Genomic DNA, 24,223 nt, shown 5'->3' on the forward strand with positions numbered 1-24,223 from the left:
TAAAACACAGTATGCAAAGAACACCTTTTGTTTCTTTAGTATTCTGGCTGCAGTTGCCTTGTTTTCCTTCATTATGGTTTCATGAGACCTTTTGCTATTCTGAGAACCACTTTACTACTGTTTATGCTTTGTATCAGTGTTGCTGCTGAATATTTTTTCCTCTGCCTGCCTTGGTACTGTCTGGATTAGTGCTGGAGAGATCTGTGGGCGGAGCCAGATGTTATCAACACTAGCTGGTATCCAGATATCCTTCCCGAATATCTGTTTTTTTTAACTGCAGCAGCTGGCATTTAGGAACACTGTGGGCTGACCAATTTTGGGGGGGGGGGGGGGGTGTAATTCTTTCACTACTAATCAATTTTTAACAGCATGTTAAATCCGGTGCTGAGGCAAATATAGCACCGTTAAAAGAAATGGTATTTTCTATTTTTATGGTAAGCTACATTTCTCTACCATCTTCTTCCTTGGACACAGTCTAACCCAAAAGAGTTTACAAAACAGAAAAATAACACAATAAACAGCAATATATTAAATGTAGTAAAATGATACATCAAAACAAGAATGCACCATTTGATGTAGCATCATGTATACAACTATATAAATCATTGTATGATTTTCTGATCCAGAAATGAAGAACAAACTTACAAAATAAGGCTCATCATATACCCAGACAAAAGAAACCCATTATTGCCTTAATATAGTATTTTGATAGCTTTAACCTAGTTAACTTTATAACATGGAATAACAGATTGAACGTAAACAAAAACAAAACTTACTGTTCTAAACTGATCTAAGATAACAAATCCATTCAGTTTTCAAAAATACATTATAGTGAAGGCTATCTAGCATGTAATATGAAAAACTGAAAACTAGGTCTGCTTGGTAGTCATGTAGTGATATCATACAAACAGTTTATGACATCATTATAGCATGCAGCTTGATATATTTTAGCGTAAGAAAGCAAAAAACAAATATACAAATCAGTAATACAAAGACACAAAGATCTAGGTGAGGAAAGGTGAACACAGATTTTTTTCACTGTACATCCAGTTAGAAAAAGAATTATGCAATGTAATTAATGTATACTATATATATATATATATATATAAGACCAAAACATGTAGAAATAGCAGCACAATATATATAATCAAATAGGGCAATGAAATCACATATATGTATCTAATTGTGTTTACATATTAGTGCTGTCCAATTCACGATTCGAATTGATTTGTTTTGGACAAATTGATTCGTTTTGGAAAAAAAATCGGGAGTCCCGATTCGGGATTTCCCCACATTCCTCCCTCTCACCCAAGCCACTGCTTCCTTCCCTCCCGCTGTCACCCAAGCCGCTGTCGCTGCTTTCCTCCAGGGCCGGCTGAACCCAGTAAGCGTGGTAAGCATGGCAGGGGGGCGTCGACCTCTGGAGGGCGCGACAAGCCATGCTTACCGCTGTCTGGGTGGCTCACCTGCAGGCAGCTCTTGGATCCCACCTGCCTGCCCTCAGCTCCCCGATGACCCTCCTTTCGTTTTTGCCATCCTGGAAGGGTTTAAATCTTTTATTTTACCTCAAGTTGCAGTGGCAGTGAAACCAGCAGGCTCGTCTCTAGCCTTCCCTTCCCTCTTAGTGTCCCACCTTCCTCTGATGTAATTTCCTCTTTCCGTGAGGGCGGAACAGTGAGAGGGAAGGGAAGGCTAGAGACGAGCCTGCTGGTTTCACTGTGCTGCTGCGACCTGAGATAAAATAAAAGATTTAACACCGCAGGGTGGCAGGGACGAAAAGGGGGATGTTGGGGGAGAAGAGGGCAAGCAGGTGGGGATGGGGTTGGAACCGGAACTTGAGGGCTGAAAAGGGGGGCAGGGGCGAATCACTGGACATGGATGGGAGGGGAGGATAGGGGGCAAAGGAGAATCACTGGACATGGATGGGAGGGGAGGATAGGGGGCAAAGGAGAATCGCTGGACATGGATGGGAGGAGAAGGCAGGGGAGAGAGGAGAATCAGTGGACATGGTTGGGAGGTAATAATAGGGGCAAAGGAGAATTGCTAGACATGGATGGGAGGGGAGGGCAGGGGAGAGAGGAGAAATCACTGGACAAGGAGGGGAGGGCCGGGCCCAGGGAGAGGAGAAATCGCTGGACATGGAGGGGAGGGCAGGGGAGAGAGGAGAATTGCTGGACATGGATGGAGGGAGCAGGGGAGAGAGGAGAATTCCTAGATAGGGATGGATGGATTGAGGAGAGAGCAGGGGAGAGAAGAGAGTTGCTGGATATGGATGGAGGGAAGAGGAGAGTTGCTGGACACGGATGGAGGGGAGGGCAGGAGAAATTCTGGACGGATTGAGTGGAGGGAAGACAGGAAGGAGATGCACATGGAAGGGAGGGGAGAGAGGAGAAATGCTGGACGTGGATGGGAGTGGAGGATAGAGAGAAAAGGAGAATCACAAGACATGGATGGGAGGGGAGGGCAGAGGAGAATCGCTGGACATGGAGGGGAAGGGATGATAGGGGCAAAGGAGAATTGTTGGGCATGGATAGGAGGGGATGATAGGGGCAAAGGAGAATCGCTGGACATGGATGGAGTGGAGGACAGAGAAGAGAGCAGAAATGTTGGACAGGAATGGAGAGGAGGGGAGACAGAGGAAGGAGATGCACATGGATGGAGGGGCGGGGAGAGTGGAGAAATGCTGGACATGGATGGAGGGGAGGAGAGAGGAAGTGACATGAACATGAATGTAACAAGTCTAAAGCTCTTTCAGTTGGATAGGCAATGCCTTAAAAGGTGGAGAAGAAAAGAAATAACAATTGAATATCACTAAAACAGCTTCAAATTATTGTAGCTGGTAGAAACAGCAATTATAAACTCTGTAGTTTGTGCCCATTTTTCTTCACTGTTCTTCAATTGCTGCTGCCTGTTTTTTTTTACCCTTTGAGATATAATATTTGCACATGGGCCTCACTATTTCAATCTAGTTAAATCGAATCAAATCGAATCGAAAAACCAATTTTGTTTTAAAGAATCGAATCGTACCAAATCAAAACTTCTTTAGCTAAATCGGACAGCACTAGTATATATATAAACAGCAGCAGATGTGCTTCCAAAAATCTGTTCTTAGTAGTTCAAAAATACCTCCCATTAGAGCAGGGGTTCTCAACCCAATCCTCGGGACACACCCAGTCAGTCAGGTTTTCAGGATACCCACAATGAATATGCCTGAGATAGATTTTGCACAGAATGGAGGCAATGCATGCAAATTTATCTCAGATATATTCATTGTGGATATCTTGAAAACCAGACAGACATAGAGGGGCATAATCGAACGGAAACGTCTATCTCCATGGGCGTTTATCTCCGAGAACGGGTCCGTGAAGGGGCGGACCGAACCGTATTTTCGAAAAAAATAGACGTCCATGTTTTATTCGACAATTTGTGAGCTGGGCGTTTTTGTGTTTCAGTGATAATGGAAAATGAAAGCGCCCAGCTCAAAAACGAATAAATCCAAGGCATTTGTTCGTGGGAGGGGCCAGGAGTCGTAGTGCACTGGTCCCCCTCACATGCCAGGACACCAACCGGGCACCCAAGGGGGCACTTTTACAAAAAGAAAAAAGGTAAAAGAGCTCCCAGGTGCATAGCACCCTTCCCTTGGGTGTTGAGCCCCCCAAATCCCCCTCACAACCCACTGCCCACAAGTCTACACCATTACTATAGCCCTAAGGGGTGAAGGGGGGCACCTACATGTGGGTACAGTGGGTTTGGGGGGCGGTGTGGAGGGCTCCCATTTACCAGCGCAAGTGTAACAGGTGGGGGGGGATGGGCCTGGGTCTACCTGCCTGACGTCCACTGCACCCCCTAATAACTGCTCCAGTGACCTGCATACTGCTGCCAGGGAGGTGGGTGAACATAAAAAGTTGTGAAACGGCATATTTTTGTGGTGGGAGGGGGTTTGTGACCACTGGGGGAGTCAGGGGAGGTCATCCCCGACTCCCTCCAGTGGTCATCTGGTCATTTAGGGCACTTTTTGGGGCCCTATTCGTGGAAAAACAGGGTCCAGGAAAAGTGCCCTAAATTCTCGCTAAAAACGCATATTTTTTTTCCATTATCGGCGAAAGGCGCCTATCTCTGATCGGCCGATAACCACGCCCCAGTTCCGCCTTCACCACGCCTTTGACACGCCCCCATCAACTTTGTCCGCATCCGTGACGGAGTGCAGTTGAAAACATCCAAATTCGGCTTTCGATTATACCGCTTTATTCGTTTTTGTGAGATAAACGTCTATCTCCCGATTTGGGTTGCAATATAGGCGTTTTTCTTTTTCAATTATAAGCTGGATAGTGTGCCCTGAGGACTGGGTTGGGAACCCCTGTCTTAGAGAGCTCAGAGGCATACCCTTTACCTGGGCAGTGGAGTCGGTACACCAAACATTCAACTCCAATTCCTCTATTTTTCTACTGTCTGACGCCAACTCATACTGATATTAGGCTTTAAAATTTTTTTCTGTATCTAAAATACTGGTAAATACAACTTATATTTACCAGTACTTTAAATACAGGACAAAGATACGTATATATAAGTATAAAATGATAAATTTACCATGTATTATAATGTTTTTTATTTTGAAGCTGAAGTTGGGGTTAGTAGTTTTACTGACTAACTCCACCCAAAATTGCTTCCAAATCCAACTCCACAACCCCACAGTCCTGCTAATTTTTACTTGAAGGAATTTTCTTCAACAATCTTCATATAGAGGTTAACTCTCAAAGTTGTCTTGATGAAGATACTTTCACCCATTGTCAGTGGTATAGCCAGGACTGAATGGTACCCAGGTGGAAAAATTATGATGGGCCCTTATAACACCATCTCTCCTAACATAGTGGAGGGGGGGGGGGGGGCAGGGGAGGATCCCTTTGGAGCTCTACTAATCAAGCCCTATAAAAAATCCATTCCAGACCTGTATAGAAAATCTGTCATAATACAGCAGCACTAATGTCCAGGTCTTAAATAGTAACAACCCTACCTTTAACAGGCAGCACCCTAGAATAGAAACAGAGAAAACTGTAGGCAGATAAACACCATATGGTCTATCCAGTCTCTCCATCTATGCCATCTACTCTCCCTATTACTCTCCCTTAGAGATCTCATGTACTTGTCCCAAGCTCTCTTGAATTCAGATACTATTTGTGTCTCCACCACTTCTACCGGGAGGCCGTTCCATGAATTGGCCACCCTTTCTGTGAAGACGTATTTCCTCAGGTTACTTCTGAGTCTATCCTCTATCACCTTCATCCTATGCCCTCTCATTCCAGAGCTTCCTTTCAATTGAAAGAGACTTGCCTCCTGTGCATTTATGCCACATAGGCATTTAAATGTTTATCATTTCTCCCCTCTCCTGATATACACCCTGCTGGAAAAACAGAACAAGCCAAACTGCTACAGATCCCTATACAGAAATTAAACACTAGCAAAATACCTAATATAAACTACTTTCTAGCAGAATACTACCCCTTGGTCAACAAATATGGAAAACGGGACCACATATCGGTAATAGTGATATGAAGACCAAACAATTGAACTGGAAACCTTAAGAACTTTATTCTCTTATAAATTGTTCTTAGCAGTTTTGATTATTGACAGTATAGAAAAACTGTTTTTACTTTATCTTACAATAATACTACAGAAAGAGAAACTGAAATGCAAGATATCAGAGGTGTACATTTCTCAAAGCTGACATATTCCAATTAATAAATTCAAAAACTCAAATGAAGAAAAGTATCACGTACTCTAAGTTTACACTCAAAACTAGAAAATAGTGATCAGTCTCAGCTTGCCAGTATGTTCAGAAAAAAATCACTCTCTCTTAATGTCTCTAGGTAGGAGGAAAAAGAGCCTCAGTTGTTGCTGAAACCAAGACACCGTTCAGAGCTATATTCAATCATTGGCTCAACCAAAAAACCTCCAAGTCCAGAATGCAATTTTGTCTGTGATCTCTTATAGTGACTTTTAAATTTTTGTTAATTAATATTGTTGTTGTTTTTTCTCACAGTCCTTAAAAAGTCTAGCGGGTCTGGTCAACATTTACATCTGCATTTATCAGCATTCATATTGTTTCACAAAAATGAGCATATGAGAGACAAAGAGACTTAGAGGAGCATAATTGAACGGGGGCGAGGCGCCCATCTCTAAGGGCGGCCATCTCCGTGGCCGGCCCCAGGAAGGGGCGGAGCCAACTGTATTATCGAAGAAGATGGGTGGCCATCTTTCATTTCGATAATACGGTCGGGGCCGGCCAAATCTCAACATTTAGGTCAACCTAAATGTTGAGATCGCTGGACTTAGAAATGGCCGGCCTCAGTTTTCGCCGATAATGGAAACTGAGGCCGGCTATCTCAAATCCGGCCAAATCCGGCCAAATCCAAGCCTTCGGTCATGGGAGGAGTCAGCATTTGTAGTGCACTGGTCCCCCTCACATGCCAGGACACCAACCGTGCACCCTAGGGGGCACTGCAGTGGACTTCATTAATTGCTCCCAGGTACATAGCTCCCTTCCCTTGGGTGCTGAGCCCCCCAAATCCCCCCCCAAAACCCACTACCCACAACTGTACACCACTACCATAGCCCTTATGGGCGAAGGGGGGGCACCTAGATGTGGGTACAGTGGGTTTCGGGTGGGTTTTGGAGGGCTCCCATTTACCACCGCAAGTGTAACAGGTGGGAGGGGGGATGGGCCAGGGTCCGCCTGCCTGAAGTGCACTGCAGTACCCACTAAAAACTGCTCCAGGGACCTGCATACTGCAGTGATGGAGCTGGGTATGACATTTGAGGCTGGCATAGAAGCTGGCAAAAAATTTTAATTTTTTTTTGTATGGGAGGGGGTTGGTGACCACTGGGGGAGTAAGGGGAGGTGATCCCCGATTCCCTCCAGTGGTCATTTGGTTAGTTCGGGCACCTTTTCAAGGCTTGGTCGTGAACAAAAAAGGACCAAGTAAAGTCAGCCAAGGTAAAATTATGTATAATCATACCTGATAATTTTCTTTCCATTAATCATAGCTGATCAATCCATAGACTGGTGGGTTGTGTCCATCTACCAGCAGGTGGAGATAGAGAGCAAACTTTTGCCTCCCTATATGTGGTCATGTGCTGCCGGAAACTCCTCAGTATGTCGATATCAAAGCTCCATCCGCAGGACTCAGCACTTAGAGAATTACACCCACGAAGGGACACTCTGCCCAGCTCACCACCGCCGAAACGGGGGAGGGGAATTAACCCAGCTCATCCCCACACAAGTGGGGGAGGGGAATCCGTCCAGCTCATCCCCGCGGAGCGGGGGAGGGACACCACACCCGCCGATGCGGGGGGATCTGGCTTATCCTGCAACCGCAACCGCGGGAGGAGCTGACTGACCCTAGCACCGCCGAAGCGGGAGGGGTACAAAGCTGCCCTACAGCCGCACGAAGCGGGAGGGAGTGCCGGCAGAATTTATGTCTCAATCCAGCCCCGTAAAACGGAGGGGAGAGGAATGCAGCAGCTCACTGTAACACAAAGTCGTCTCAACTCTTGAAGAATCCAAGTGAAAGAAGAACTTGAACACGAAGTCCTCCTGAAGTAACTGAAGGCTAAACTTGAACCTAAAATTCAACCAGAATATAAACAGTACAGATATCTGGGAGGGGCTATGGATTGATCAGCTATGATTAATGGAAAGAAAATTATCAGGTATGATTATACATAATTTTACCTTCCATATCATCAAGCTGATCAATCCATAGACTGGTGGGATGTACCAAAGCAGTACTCACCCAGGGCGGGACATAGAAATCCCTGACCTCAATACTGAAGCTCCAAACCGGGCCTCCGCCCGTGCAGCCACAGTCAAACGGTAATGCTTGGAGAATGTATGAGCCGAAGCCCACGTTGCCGCCTTGCATATCTCTTCCAAGGAGACGGATCCGGCCTCTGCCATCGAGGCCGCCTGAGCTCTCGTGGAGTGAGCCTTCAGCTGGATAGGCGGCACCTTCCCCGCGGCCACATAAGCCGCTGCAATGGCTTCCTGGACCCATCTTGCCACTGTAGGCTTAGCAGCCTGCAGACCCTTACGAGGACCTGCAAACAGGACAAACAGATGATCCGATTTCCGGAAATCATTGGTCACTTCCAAGTATCTGATGATGACTCGTCTCACATCCAGATATTCAAGAGCGGAGTACTCCTCTGGGTAGTCCTCCCTACGAAAGGAAGGGAGACAGAGCTGCTGATTCACATGGAAGCGAGAACCAATCTTGGGCAGGAAGGAAGGCACTGTGCGAATAGTCACTCCTGCCTCAGTGAACTGCAGAAAAGGCTCTCGACATGAGAGCGCCTGGAGCTCGGAAACTCTTCTGTCTGAAGTGATAGCCACCAAAAAGACTGCTTTCAACGTCAGGTCTTTCAGAGATGCCCTCGACAAGGGTTCCAAAGGCGGCTTCTGCAATGCTCTTAGCACCAGGTTGAGATTCCACGCAGGCACCACTGAGTGCAGAGGAGGGCGCAGGTGATTAACTCCCTTGAGAAAGCGCACCACATCTGGCTGCGAAGCCAGGGAAGCACCTTCAGGCGGCCCCTGAAGCAAGCCAGAGCCGCTACCTGGACTTTAAGGGAACTGAGCGACAGGCCTTTCTCCAGACCTTCTTGCAGGAACGCCAACACTGAAGAAATTGGAGCAGTGAAGGGAGAAAGTGAGCCTGCTTCACACCATGCTGCAAAGATACGCCAAACCCTGGCGTAAGCAGTAGAAGTAGAGCGCTTCCTCGCTCTCAGCATAGTGGCGATGACCTTGTCTGAGAAGCCCTTCTTCCTCAGACGCTGCCGCTCAATAGCCAGGCCGTAAGACCAAAGGGAGAGGGATCCTCCATCACCACGGGACCCTGATGTAACAGGCCCTGCTCCACTGACAGCCGCAGAGGATCGTCGACTGACAGCCTGAACAAGTCCGCATACCAGGGACGTCTGGGCCAATCCGGACCCACCAGGATTACCCTGCCGGGATGCTTTGCCACCCGGTCTAGCACCCTGCCCAACATGGGCCAGGGCGGGAACACATAGAGGAGCTCTTGTGTCGGCCACCGTTGGAGAAGAGCATCTACTCCCAGGGATCGAGGGTCTGTCCTCTGCTGAAAAAGCGCGGCACTTGGCCATTGGCCGATGACGCCATCAGATCTAGGCTCGGCTGGCCCCAGCGCTTCGTGATGTCCAAGAACGCCTGAGCAGATAGTTGCCACTCTCCGGGCTCCAAGGTATGGCGACTGATAAAGTCCGCCTTGACATTCATGACTCCGGCAATGTGGGCCGCTGAAAGCTGCTCCAGGTTCGCTTCCGCCCACTGGCAAAGACTCATAGCCTCCTTGGCTAGAGGGGCGCTCTGGTACCTCCCTGGCGGTTGATATAGGCCACAGCCATGGCATTGTCCGACAGGACCCGTATAGGCTTCAACACCAGTACCGGGATGAACTCCAATAACACCAACCGAATGGCTCTGAGTTCCAGGAGGTTGATAGACCACTTGCCTCTGCAGGAGACTAGAGCCCCTGCGCTGTCCTTCCCAAGCAGTGGGCTCCCCAGCCCATCAAAGAGGCGTCTGTCGTGACGACAATCCACTCCGGGGTCACCAGAGGCAATCCTGCAGACAACTTGTCTGTCTGCGTCCACCAGCTCAGCGCCTTGCGCACTGCTGGGTCCACGGGAAGGCGCACAGCATAATCCTCCGACATCGGAGTCCAGCGCAGCAGCAGAGATAGCTGTAGTGGTCTCATATGAGCCCTGGCCCAGGGCACTACTTCCATCGTGGCCGTCATAGAGCCCAACAGCTGCACGTAGTCCCAAGCCCGAATAGGAGAGGCTACTAGGAACTAGTCCACCTGAGCCTGAAGCTTGACAATCCGATTGTCTGGCAGGAACACTCTGCCCACTTGGGTGTCGAATCGAACTCCCAGATACACCAGGGACTGAGTCGGGCGCAGCTGGCTCTTCTTCCAGTTGATGATCCATCCCAGGGAGCTCAAAAGAGCAACTACCCGGTCCATAGCTTTGCCGCACTCTGCATAAGAGGGGGCTCGGATCAACCAGTCGTCCAGATAAGGATGGACTTGTACTCCTTCCTTTAGCAGGAAGGCCGCTATGACCCCCATTACTTTGGAAAAGGTCCGCGGAGCAGTAGCCAACCCGAAAGGGAGGGCTCTGAACTGGAAGTGTCGTCTCAGGACTGTAAAACGCAGAAAGCGTTGGAGAGGAGGCCAGATGGGAATATGCAGGTACGCTTCCTTGATGTCCAAGGAAGCCAAGAACTCTCCTGCCTTCACTGCCGCTATAACAGAGCGGAGAGTCTCCATGCGAAAGTGCCTCACTTTCCAGGCCCGATTGACCCCTTTGAGGTCGAGGATAGGCCGGACAGAACCTCCTTTCTTTGGAACCACAAAGGAAATGGAGTAACGTCCCTTGCCAATCTGATTTTTTTTTTTTGGCACCGGAACGACCGCACCCAGGCGGATCAGGTTGTCCAAGGTCTGCTGCACTACCACAGCTTGACCGGAGACTTGCAGGGAGAGAGTACAAACCCGTCTCTTAAGGGTTGGCAGAACTCTAGCTTGTAGCCGTCTCTGATGACTTCCAGCACCCACGCGTCTGAAGTTATAGTGGTCCACTCGCCCAGAAACGAGGACAGCCGTCCTCCAATCTGCACTGGGGCGTGGACCAAGGCCCCGTCATTGGGTACGAGACCCTGGGGGAGGACCGGAGGGAGCACCTCCGGGACGGCGGTCTCTGCGAAAGGAATGCTGCTTGGGGGAGAAATTCCTCTTGAAGGAAGAGGGGGCGGAGGAACCCGACTTGCCCGGGCGGTATGGAGGTATCGGGACGAGTACTAACCCGAGCCCTGACCTCTGGTAATTTCTTGCCCTTAGACGTGCCGAGATTGGTCACGATTTTGTCCAGCTCGACCCCAAAGAGCAGCTTGCCTTTAAAAGGCAATCTAGCCAGGCGGGATTTAGAGGCGTGGTCAGCAGACCAATGTTTCAGCCAAAGCCACCGCCGCGCAGAGACTGTCTGAGCCATGCCTTTAGCTGAGGCTCTCCAGACATCATACAGCAAGTCTGCCAAATAGGCTAAGCCCGATTCCAGGGCTGGCCAATCAGCCCTCAAGGAATGATCCGAGGGGGAAGCCCGCTGCACCATAGTCCGGCACGCCCTGGCCACATAGGAGCCGCAAACTGAGGCCTGCAAACTTAAAGCAGCTGCCTCCAAGGACGACCTTAAGGCCGCCTCCAATCTTCTGTCTTGGGCGTCCTTTAGGGCCGTGCCACCTTCCACCGGCAACGCCGTTTTCTTAGTCACCGCAGTGATTAAAGAATCCACGGTAGGCCACAGATAGGCCTCACGTTCACTCACAGCCAAAGGATAGAGGCGGGACATAGCCCTAGCCACTTTAAGGCTCGTTTCCGGGACATCCCATTGAGCCGCAATTAAGGTGTGCATGGCATCATGCACGTGGAAGGTTCTAGGCGGGCGCTTCGTCCCCAGCATAATGGCAGAGCCAACAGGGGCTGAGGGAGAGACGTCCTCCGGAGAGGAAATCTTCAAAGTGTCCATGGCCTGTAACAACAGGTTGGGCAAATCCTCTGGGCTAAAAAGCCGCGCTGCAGAGGGGTCATCCGCTCCATCCGAGCGGGGATCTATCTCCTCCAAGGAATCCGCAAAGGATCGTTGGGAGACCTCAGACACGCTGCCCTCATCTACATCGGAGGGGACAAAAGTCCTCCAAGGCCTGGAAATCAACCCGAGGGCGTTTACCTCTGGGAACCTCAACCTCTTTATCAGAAGAGGGAGCAGGGGCAGCGTTTTGCATGAGGAAAGCCTGATGCAGCAGCAAAACAAACTCGGGGGAGAAACCCCCCAGACTGTGCACTTCCGCAGCCTGGGCAACAGCCCTAGACGCACTCTCAACCGGCGCTCGCAATAGCGGGGGAGAGACATGCTGCGCATCCAAAATGGCGTCCGGCGCGAAACTCCGTGAAGGAGCCGCGCGGGAAGAACGGCGCTTAACTTTAGCCGCTTTTGTGCCGTCGCCCAAATTAAGGGCGTTCATGGCATTAATGTCTCCAACCTCAAGGGCGGCCCCGAAGAAGCCGTCCGAGCCGCGTGGCCGGCCAAGATGGCGGAGGCGAGGAGCGGGGGATGGGCGTTTATGGCGGGAAAAAACCGCCACGCCGGAGGAACGACCGGGACATTCATCGGTCACTAAACTATCACCCATCAAGGGCGAATCCGGTTGTAAAACCCCCGCATCCCCTCTAGAAGCGCTCCAGCGATCCGGGGAGCGACCCTTTACGCCCTCGCCCTCCGACGCCATTGCCACGAGGAGAAGAATCGGGGAACCCCCTGCCCGCTATAAAAAGGTAAAATTACCTGCTTGCCGCTCCGAGCTGTAACGAACTGGTGTCCCAGTGAGTAGCTGCAATGAACGTTTAAAGAAACGTCGAATTAAACGCCTTTAAAGACGTTTAAAAATATATATATATATATTTTTTTTTTTTTTTTAAACGGAGCCAGCGGGAGGGGGGAGAAAAGGAGGGACCTGGCACCACCAGGTTTGCACTTGCTCAAAAGAGCCCTCAACCCCAGGCCTCAACAAAACCTAAGGATTAGGCTTGGAGGCCTAGCCAGAGCTGCTGCTGTGTGTGACCACCACCTGCTGAGATAGAGAACATACTGAGGAGTTTCCGGCAGCACATGACCACATATAGGGAGGCAAAAGTTTGCTCTCTATCTCCACCTGCTGGTAGATGGACACAACCCACCAGTCTATGGATTGATCAGCTTGATGATATGGAAATGCTCGTTAGAGCCGGCCTTCTATTTCCATTATCGGCCGGGGCCGGCCATCTGTTAACCACGCCCCCCCCATCCTGCCTTTGGTACACTGCCGACATACCCCCTTAAACTTTGGCAGGCTCTGCGACGGAAAGCAGTTGAAGCCGGCTAAAATCGGCTTTCGATTATACCGATTTGGCTGGCCTTAGGAGAAAGCCGGCCATCTCCTGATTTGTGTTGGAAGATGGCTGCCCTTCTCCTTCGAAAATAAGCAGGATAGCTTATTAACAGACTATCCCAATGGGAGCCCGTTTCACATCCACCTCTTTAGGGGAAATCCTCGACTGGTCTCATACTCAGTGGCACCGCTCTCTTTTCTTAGTGCCAGGCAAAGAACAGCAATTACAATGCTAACCACTTTATTGGGCAGCCTGGATAGGCCATGTTGCTATATTTGCCATCATTTACTGCTATTACTATGTTACAATACTTGATGGTCTCAACACTGCCTAAAAGCTATGCAATAAATATAATAGCACTCTAAATTTCTACAACAAAATCCTCTAGAAAAGTGTTTCCCAAACTATGCGCCACAGCAAACTCTCTGGGGTGCCGCAGCAAATCCCGACCTCCCTTCCAACCTGAACCACTACTGCAGACAGCAGCAGCAGAAAAACAAAAACAAAAAAAAGCAAGCGCAGGGCTGCAGCAGCCTTCAAGCATGTGCTGTTAGTTCTGCCGGTCCTCTGCCCCTGGAACTGGAAGTTGACGTTAGTAGGGGCAGTGGACTGACCAGCAGAGCTGGCAGAGCATGTCTGAAGGTTGCTGCGGCCCTGCGTTTGTTTGTTTTTTTGTCGCGGCCACTGGGGACAGAGAGCAGATGGCATTTGGGATGAAATCAAAAAGTTGAAGCCAATAGGTCAGTCTATGTTTCTCTTCCCATTCAAAACAAAACAAGCAAACCTATGAGCTGCTGCATCTAAGCTGTCATTCTTTATTGTTGGTAGCACTTTTTATTTAATCTCACTTATATTTTTAAACATGCTGGCTTGTGCAGCATACAGATGTACAAAGAGGAAACATAATAACGGAATAACTTTTCATAGGTAGAGTAGTAATTTGTTATAAATCGTAAGCAGTGTGTCATTTGGAAAGGCTGGTTATAGGGACACCCTAACACTGTTATATTTGTGCAGAGAAAAAGATGGAGACCTGTGTGGCGGTGGGGGGGCCTGAAAAATTGCTCGGACATGAAGGGTTCCGTGAACTGAAAAAGTTTGGGAACCACTGCTCTAGAACATTAAAAGAATATCAAAATATTCAAACAGCTGAAACAATTCAGTCTTATCAGTTTATTGTGTTTATGGATTACTAGTGTTCTGGCTTAGGTTTATGATAATTTTGTAACTCTCATTTTGGCTGTTTGTGCACTTCCTTGCAGAGGATGAGAGTCTGATTGTTGATCGGGTATTCTGTTTCCTGAATCATTCTGGGCTAGGCATACAGTAGAGATGTTTAAAACCCCAGTTTTAGTTATCATGCAACAGTGACACCTAGTGGCTAGAATTAACAGAGAAACATGCAGGCTGATAAAGACTATAGGGCTTATCCAGTCTGCCCATTCATGCTATCTATTCTCCCTATCACTCTCTTAGAGATCTCTTGAATGCAGATACAGTTTTCATCTCCACCATTTCCACTGGGAGGCTGTTCCACAAATTCACCACTCTTTTTGGAAGTATTTACTAAGGTTACTTCTGAGTCTATCCTCTTTCATCTTCTTCCTAGGCCCCCTCGTTCCAGAACTGAGACTCGCCTCCTATGCATTTATGCAACATATTTAAATGTCTCTAACATATCTCTCCTCTCCCGCCTTTCTTCCAAAGAATACATATTGAGAACTTTAAGTCTGTTCTGATACACTTTATGATGAAGACCACTGACCATTTTAATAGCTGCCCTCTGGACCGACTCCATCATGTTAATATCTTTTTGAAGGTGAGGTCTCTAGAACTGTACACAATATTCTAAATGAGGTCCTACCAGAATCTTACACAGGGGCATCATCACCTCCTTTTTCCTACTGGCCATTCCTCTCCCTATGCACCCAAGCATCCTTCTAGCTTTCGCTTTTTCTACCTGTTAGTTTCCATGAATACAAACCCAGATGAAGACTGTTACTGTAATGACTGGCTTGGGAGATAGAAAATAGGGTTAAAAATAAAAGGTAATGATGAATGAAGGCTGATGGCTCTGATTTGAGCTGGAAACACAAAGGAGCAGAAGAAACTCGCTGAACAAGAAAAGTCCCAATCTTTGAACAATAAAATGGATTTATTAGAGACTAGTAAATAAGGCCCGTTTCTGACACAAAACCTATGGAACTTTGGAAGGCTAAGTGCTTTGAAAATATGCCTCACAGTGACTGTGAGAGAGAGTGTGTTTCACACAGATACACTGTGTGTGAGAGAGTGTGTGTGAGACAGAGTGTGAGAGAGTATGTGTGTGATACACAGACTCTCAGTGAGACCGAGAGTGTGTGTGAGACGGACTGTGTGACACATAGAGAGTGAATGTGATACAGTGTGAGACATAGTGTGAGAGACTGTGTGAGAGTGAGAGAGAGAAAGACACTGAGTGAGAGAGTGTGTGTGAGAGAGAGAGAGAGAGAGAGTGTGTGTGTGACAGAGATACCTCCCCCCTCCCTCTGCAGTCTCAGGACCCCACCCCCCATGTTCTGAGGACCCCCTTCCGCTCCTGTGGTCTCAGGATCCCCTCCCCCCCTGTGGTCTCAGGACGCCCTGCCTCTGCCCCCATCTGCGTGGTTGGCAGCACCGTGTGAGTGTGTGTGTGACAGAGAGTGAGACTGAGACTGGGTGCGAGTGTGTCTGTGAGAGAGAGAGTGTGTGTGATTGTCCTCTCTCCCCTGCCCCCCTCCAGCCACCCAGCGATTCTCCTCTCTCCCCTGGCCTCCCCTCCAGCCACCCAGCGATTCTCGTCTCCCCTGCACTCCCTCCAGCCACCCAGTTATTCTCTTGTCTCCCCTGGCCCCCCTCCAGCCACCCAGCGATTCTCCTGTATCCCCTGCCCCCCCCCTCGAGCAACCCAGCGATTCTCCTGTATCCCCTGCCCCCCCTTCAGCCACCCAGTGATTCTGCTCTCTCCCCTGCCCCCCCTCCAGCCACCCAGCGATTGTCCTGTGTCCCCTGCCCCCCCTCCAGTCACCCAGCGATTCTGCTCTCTCCCCTGTCCCCCCTCCAGCCACCCAGCGATAAGTTCCTCATACCTTTCCAAACTTTGAACACATAGGAACAATGTTCTTCTCGTTCCAGCGATGTTCCTCTCCTACGTCGTGCTGCACAGAAAATGACCCCTTCTCTCCTGATACTCTTCCCTTCTTACCATACACTTCCCTCTGATAGGTCCCTCATGCGTCTGACGTGGCATACCGTTGCCTGGCAACTGTGCAGCGATCCTTCCTGACGCTCCTCCCTTCTTACCATACACTTCTCTCTGATAGGTCCTTATGTGTCTGACGTGGCATACCGTTGCCTGGCAACTCCAGCGTTCCCTTCACTGTTACTGTTCCGCCCTCGACGTCATCACGTGTTAACGTGAGGGCGGGGCAGAGAGAGATGGGGCAGAGAGAGATGTGACACCGTTATGAACCCTTCACTGAAGCCACGGAGTCAGCTTCAGAATGTTGGAGGTGCATTTTATTATAGTAGAAATGTGAAGTATGGCATTATTGTGATGCTTATAACTGAGGACCACAGTGTTCTGCCTTGATTGCTTCAATCACAATCCGTTATCCATGCAACTACGGAAAACAGACACACTCGCACTCTAGATACTCATAGGAATGGTACAAGTGGAGGAGTGGCCTAGTGGTTAGGGTGGTGGACTTTGGTCCTGAGGAACTGAGTTCGATTCCCACTTTAGGCACAGGCAGCTCCTTGTGACTCTGGGCAAGTCACTTAACCCTCCACTGTCCCATGTAAGCCGCATTCAGCCTGCTATGAGTGGGAAAGCGCAGGGTACAAATGTAACAAAAATAAAATAAAATAAATTATGGTTAAAGATTTCATGATTCTAAATAAAAGCTTATTATCAACTAGTAAAAAAGGCCCGTTTCTGACACAAATGAAACGGGCGCTAGCAAGGTTATATTGATTAGTTGTTTTTTGTTAACCAAATATTTAATATTAAAGTATTGTAATGAGATGGAGTAATAGTGAAGGGTGTATAATGAGGAAGGAGGAGGCCCTGTGTAGGACCACAGGTGCGGTCCTTTTTGACAGAGTGTTTGTGTGTGTAAGACAGAGAGACAGACTGTGTGAGACCGATAGTGAGTGTGTGTGAAGAAAAGAGATTACTGACTGAGGTATTTCAGGAATGAAATGCTGGTAAAAGAATTGTCAATACTCCTTTCAAGTAATTAAATGTTTGTAAGCATAAGGTAAAAGGCAAGAAAGCTTTCAAAAATGTTGTTTTGTGAACTGCAGGTTTAGTGCAAAAGCAGTGCTGAAAGTGCTTTATCATGCACAGTACTTCCCAAGGAAGCAGAACCGCAGCAAAGTGAATTGCAAAGTGGAAAACTAAAAAGCCAACCAAACCCTCAGTATTTTTCATGTTAACATGGGAAATACACATTGAATGTAAAAGAAATCTGTGTTTTCTGTTCCATCTCCCCCTCAGAAGCACAATGGTACCGTGTCAGCGACTGCAGCCCTTAACCCTTTTATTGCCACATCAACGTTAACACTTCAGGAGGGAGCTTGCTCAGCTGGTTTGCTTGCTGTTGGAAGAGGGGTGGAGGAGTTGCTTCTTTTAGGATCATGTTAAGTGTTTCCCAATCTGCTAGGGGGAAGCTGTGTCATTTGTAACCCTGCCTCGCGAAAACAATTCTTCAGAGCACAGAGTAGTAGTCAGCCCCAAGCGCAGGAGCACCAACAATAAGACCATCGTTGATTGGTTGCAAAATCTCTTCCTGGTTGCTAGGAAAAGGAGTGGGTGATTTGTTGCTGTCAGGGTGATTCCTTGCTGTCATAACTTAAAGGAGGCGGATGTTCGTTCTCGTGCGTTGCCTGTAGATGTAAAGTGAGATGCATGGGGGGGAGGGGTTTCAAGTGTACAGCGCTGCGTACGTGTAGTAGCGCTATAGAAATGATAAGTAGTAGTTGTGGTATCGGAAGGGGGGGGGGTTGTGGGTGAGCTGTAGGAATTTGAACTCTGACACTGGGATGGAAAGGAGGCGGATCTTCGTGCTCGTGTGTTGCCTGTAGATGAGAAATGAGATCCATGGGTGGAGGTGAGGAATTTGAACTGTGACCCTGGAAAGGAAAAGAGGCTGATCTTCGTGTTTGCGCGTTGCCTGTAGTCAGTGCTTTTTTTGTAGAAAAAAAGGTGCCGGTACTCATTATGGGCGGGGTCACCACATATGTCTCCACCCCTATGATAGCCACACCCACATTAACCACACCCCCTATACCAGCCATGGCGCATATAAACAGACATTATTGAAAATATTATAGTACTATAGGAGAAAAAAATAACGTGTTTTTTTTTCATGATAAATAATCTCTGTAAGCTCTTACAGCTCCAGTATACCCAGTGCAAAATAAGACAGCCAATGTAAATTCTCAAATTGGACATATTACAAACACTAAAATGAAAATAAAATGATTTTTTTCTACCTTTGTTGTCTGGTGACTGTTTTTCTTTGCATATTGGTCCCAGTCTGTGATTCTGCTTTCCTTTGCTTTCGCTTAACTCTTCTGTGCCATTTGTCATTTTTGTCTTGTTTTTCTTTGCTTTCTTCAATATTTTTCAGGCTCTCTCTCTGCCCAGATTTAATTCATTCTTACTATCCATTCTTTAATTTCCTTCATCTACCTGTGGCTTTTCATCTTTTCCTCACCCTTGTTCTCCCCATGCCCCTTCCTCTTATTCTCCAGTCTTTCTGTATTCCCCTTTTCCTTCCAGCAGCTCTGCTTTCTCTCTCCATCCTTCCAGTGTCTCCCCTATTTCTTTCTGCATTCTTCCATCCAGCGTCTTCCCTCTTTCTCTCCCCATCCTTCCGTTTTCCCTCTCTCTCTCTCCCCATCCTTCCATCTGTTTTCCCTCTCTCTCCCCATCCTTCCATGTTTTTCCCTCTCTCCCCAATCCTTCCATCTGTGTTTTCCCTCTCTCTCCCCATCCTTCCATCTGTTTTTCCCCTCTCTCCCCATCCTTCCATCTGTTTTCTCTCTCTCTCCCCATCCTTCCATCTGTTTTTCCCCTCTCTCCCCAATCCTTCCATCTGTTTTTCCCCTCTCTCCCCAATCCTTCCATCTGTTTTTCCCTCTCTCTCCCCATCCTTCCCTCTGTTGGTTTCCCTCTTTCTCCCCAATCCTTCCCTCTGTTGGTTTCCCTCTTTCCCTCTCTCCCCAATCCTTCCCTCTGGTGGGTTCCCTCTTTCCCCAATCCTTCCCTCTGTTGGTTTTCCTCTTTCCCTCTCTCCCCAATCCTTCCCTCTGTTGGTTTCCCTCTTTCCCTCTCTCCCCAATCCTTCCCTCTGTTGGTTTCCCTCTCTCCCCAATCCTTCCCTCTGTTGGTTTCCCTCTTTCCCTCTCTCCCCAATCCTTCCCTCTGTTGGTTTCCCTCTCTCTCCAATCCTTCCCTCTGTTGGTTTCCCTCTTTCCCTCTCTCCCCAATCCTTCCCTCTGTTGGTTTCCCTCTTTCTCTCCCCAATCCTTCCCCCCCCCCCCCCCCGCGACACTCCGGGCGAGTCCTGCACTTAGTTGTTTTTTTTAAGACTCAGAACGTGCGAACGATGCACCCGGCAGCGATTGAAAGAGGCTGTTTGGGCTGGCGTCTGCGTCGGAGCTTCCCTCACCCTCTGCGAGTCCCGCCTTCGTTGTTACAACTTCCTGTTTCGCGGGACTTGCAGAGGGTGAGGGAAGCTCCGACGCAGACGCCAGCCCAGACAGCCTCTTTCAATCGCTGCCGGCTGCATCGTTCGCGCGTTGTGAGTGTTAAAAAAAAAAAACTAAGTGCAGGACTCGGCCGGAGTGTCGCGGGGGGGGGGGGGCGCAAAAAAAGGTGCCGATGCATTGGGGGGGGGAGTTTTGTTTGGTGTTTGTATTGGAAGGGGGGTGCTGAGTTGCATGAATTCCTAGGCAGGGGGAGGAGTAGGGAACTCCCCCTTTCCTTGTTTTTTTGTGGAGCAGCTGTGCTGGCGACGTCATCCTTGGCTTCACCCAACTCAGCCAATCAGACGTGCTACACGGTCTGTGAGTGTCATTGCTCCGCCCACGAGGTCATCACGTTTGACGTGTGGGCGGGGCAGACAGTCATGGATGAAAAATTGATCTCTGGCGCCTCACATTTAGAACGTTGGAAAAGTGAGGCTTCAGAACGTTGGTGGTGCGTTTTATATAGAGAGATGGGGCGTGGCTGAGGGCGGACCTATGAGTGAGGGTGAGTGTTCCTGATACCCTAGCCTAACAAGAGTCCTACCAAGAGTGCAGGAGTTCAGTGCTTTAGTGCTTTACTGACACGGAGTGAGCTTCAGAATGTTTGAGGTGGGTTTTATTTATATAGATCATGCATTCAGAAAGGGACGAAAAAAGAAACAAGTATTCACAAAGCGCTTTATATAAAAATTTCAAGATATAAATACAAAGAAGGATTAAAGTCTGCTTCGTCTATCCCTAAAAAACGTTAAGGTTGTCTTGTTTCTCAATTTAATCTCAAGTTTTCAGCCTGCATTTTCTTTGAAACAGAATCAGAGAAACAAAACCACAGATAGCATCTAAAACACATTTTATTTCTAGCAAGATTCTTACCTCTCAGGTATGTGTTTACCTTCAAAATATTCCCCACAACCATTTATCTTTGCAAGCTGTTAATAACAAGAACAGTTAAACCATTATTATTTTACAATAAACTGAGAAAGAAATAATCTCATAATAATCTTGAACACATGACATTATTTGCCCCTTTTACTGAGGTGTGCTAAAAATGTGCATTTATGGTACATCGATGGACAAAATTAACACATAACTGCAAAATTTCACATTAACTGGGGATGGGGGCTGCTCACCATCATCCCATAGTTAACGCATAGACAATATGTTTAGGGGGTAAGTCTCTAAGGAGCTCCCTATTTTTAAGTGGGAAAACATATGTAAACTGTCACATTCTAGTCATTTAAGCACGTAAATGATCTCTTATAGAATACCAACTAACAGAAGAGCAGACATCATGATTTGATGGAATGTACTTTGCTGATGAGCATGGCCACAGGCAGAGTCTAGTGGAATGTGGGCGGGGAAGTCTTTCATTTACGCACACACTCTTGTTAACAGGGCTATAGGGCTGGTGTAAGTGATTGCACTTCAAATGTAAGTTTGTTTTTGGCTGCTTGGATTCTATAAAGAAAAGTAGACATCTATATGTACCCTTCAGTACATATCTCTGTATATAACAACTTACTACGACATAAAATAAATCAATTTTCCAATACCACCATATTCAAATGCAGAAGATTACTATATCAAAGCCAGGCAGTATTGTGTGTAAATCTCTTACTGGGAACTACAATATATCACACTTCAATTTCCTCAATCCCAGTTCTTATTCTTCCAACACCATTTCTTCACACTTTTTTTTTCCCAATAATTCTTCAAAAAACCTTTACATTCTCGCCTCAGTAGTGCAAAATTGCCCAAACATAACTTTATGGCAATTCTAAACTGCACTAATTTCTTCATCGGCTCTTATTGCTTATATATCATTTTATAACACTTATCTTAAGTATATTCGGACTGGGGGCTCAAAGTCCGAATATACTTAAGATAAGTGTTATAAAATGATATATAAGCAATAAGAGCCGATGAAGAAATTAGTGCAGTTTAGAATTGCCATAAAGTTATGTTTGGGCAATTTTGCACTACTGAGGCGAGAATGTAAAGGTTTTTTGAAGAATTATTGGGAAAAAAAAGTGTGAAGAAATGGTGTTGAAAGACTAAGAACTGGGATTGAGGAAATTGAAGTGTGAAGATTATTATATAGCATGTCTATAAAAAGTTATGACTGTACACTGCTATGAGTAAACTGACTTATTGGGAAGATGGTCTATGAATGTTTTAAATGAAAATACATTTTAAAATTACATCATATTGCTGTTCCATTTGCAGGTTATATATGTGAAGGCTGATTTTAGACAGAACATATAAACTGGTCTTGAGACGTCCAGTTCGGGACTTGTACAATTCCAGTACTATTTTAGAACAGACATATAGGGCCATCGAGAGACAAAGCTGGGCAAAAAATGTTAAGGGGGCGCACCCCACCCTCACCTCCGTCTCTCTCCCTTCCCTCTAGCCCCCCCACGGGTCCAGCGCCTCTCTCCCTTCCCTCCAGCTCCCCCACCATAGGTCCACCACCTCTTTCCCTTCCTTCCAGCAACCCACCCTCCAGTGGCTCCAGCACCTCTCTCCCTTCCCTTCAGTGCCTCCCCCAATCTCTGTGGGTCCAGTACTTTGTCTTTTGATGCAACTTCTTGGAAAACAGAAATTTGCATCAGAAGGCGGAACCTGGCAGAGGGAAGACCTCAGAGTAGGCCTATGGGGATTGTTGTCAGCGGCTCCATAGGGTAGAGACCGTGGCTGGGGAGGGGGGGTGGGGAAGACACAGAGATGTCGGACCTGTAGGAGTAGTAATTGCATTTTTTCCTTTTCACAGTGGGAGCAAGGCTTTTTACCATTCCAGGGGGGCGGTAAAAGTTTTTGCTCCCGCACGAATGGTAAATGCATCAAATTATTTTGTTACTTGGGATCCTGGCACAGGGCCCCCCTTGGCTGCCATGCCCAGGGGAATCTTGCCCCACTGGGCCCCCCTCCCCCCTGGCGGCCCTGCCAATGTAGAGCCTATTTTGGAATACATGCAGGAATGGACATGTATGCACTGTTTACCTGTAGAAGGATCATCTATTTTATAAAGATTAATGTAGATACATACATACAATTGGCAACATATAGATATGTAATTTCCAAAATGGCACATATATATGTCTACCTACAGACATGTATGTGCTGACTCATAGACATTTATTTATTTATTGGGATTTATTAACCACCTTTATGGGTGAATCTCTTCATAAAGGTGATTTATAAATCCCCAATATATAAATAAATAAGGATTCTGTTTACTAAAGTATGCTAGCATTTATAGCGCATGCTAAAAATTAGCATGCACTAACCGTATAGACACTCATAAGAATATTATGGGCATCTATATGTTTAGTGTGTGTGCTAAAAATGTTAGTGTGCCTCTAGTGCAGCTTAGTAAACAGGGTCCTAAATGTCTATGTGTCAGCACATACATGAATACCATTTTGGAAATATACATATCTATATAGTGCCAATTAAGGAAAGAGCCTGCAAATGTTTGGCACAATCAATTTCAGGGTGCATAAAAAAACAGTGAGGGTTAAGGGATGACCTCTTTGAATATCTCCTGTAGAGCACTGCCAAGAATGTGCACTTTTCTGAAACTCAGACGTCTCAGAGAACAGCTGTAAATCCCAACATTGATCGCTTTTAGCACAGACATGCATTCCTCTGCATTTTTTGGTCCCTCCTTAGTTCTGCCCGTACCATGCCCAATTTCCATTTGTATGTATTGCAAATTTGGATGTGTATATCCCAGCTTTCTAAAATTAGGATTTAGGTGTTATGTTATATGCACATTGATTTTGTGAAGAGGGCTTCTAAAGCAACAGCCTTTACCTCTGGTGAGTCATCAGGTAAAGAAGAACTATCGCAGTCTGTGTCTTCTGCTTTATCTTCTGCCAGCTTCCCATTAGTGCCTAAAGTTTCCCAATTGGAAAGCAGAACATTATTCTCCATGAACCTTCAACAAGCAAACTGCATTTTCTCATAAGTGGCTGAGAAGCTTTCTTGAAATAAAAGTAGACTAAACCAGTTCTTTTTACGTTTACTCCCTTCGTCCTATAATTTTTTCCTCAAAGTTTTACAGGCAGTACTTGAATAAAGGATAGTATCTAATATGGATACCGTATGGTCCTGCTCATCACAGTTACTTGATGCTAGGTTCCACTATAATAGTTACCACCCAAGAAAAAGATCTAGGAGTCATCATGGACAACATGCTGAAATGTACTGTTAGTGTGGCGGTGGTGGCCACAAAAGCAAACAGAATGCTAGAAATTATTAGGAAAGGGATAGAAAATAAGACAAAGAATATTATAATGCCTCTTCAGCTTGGAAAAGAGACGGCTGAGGGGGATATGATAGAAGGCCACAAAATCCTGAGTAGTGTAGAATGGGTAAACGTAAATTGATTTTTTACTCTTTCAAAAAGTACAAAGACTAGGGGACACTCC

At 47.1% G+C, this 24,223-nt stretch overlaps 1 protein-coding gene across 2 annotated transcripts in view; it reads right to left on the bottom strand.

The window, feature by feature from the left end:
- LOC115458821 (tyrosine-protein phosphatase non-receptor type 13-like) overlaps positions 1 to 24,223 on the bottom strand; it is a 90,191-nt gene that overhangs the window by 50,189 nt on the left and 15,779 nt on the right. For both annotated transcript variants that reach the window (XM_030188633.1, XM_030188635.1), the window contains exons 3-4: positions 23,607 to 23,686; positions 20,661 to 20,716 (exon numbers count right to left, since the gene is read on the bottom strand). The gene's annotated coding sequence lies outside the window, so the exon portion shown is untranslated. The remainder of the gene's footprint in view (positions 1 to 20,660; positions 20,717 to 23,606; positions 23,687 to 24,223) is intronic.

The sequence above is a fragment of the Microcaecilia unicolor genome, unplaced genomic scaffold, assembly GCF_901765095.1.
Source record: "Microcaecilia unicolor unplaced genomic scaffold, aMicUni1.1, whole genome shotgun sequence".
NCBI lineage: Eukaryota > Metazoa > Chordata > Amphibia > Gymnophiona > Siphonopidae > Microcaecilia > Microcaecilia unicolor.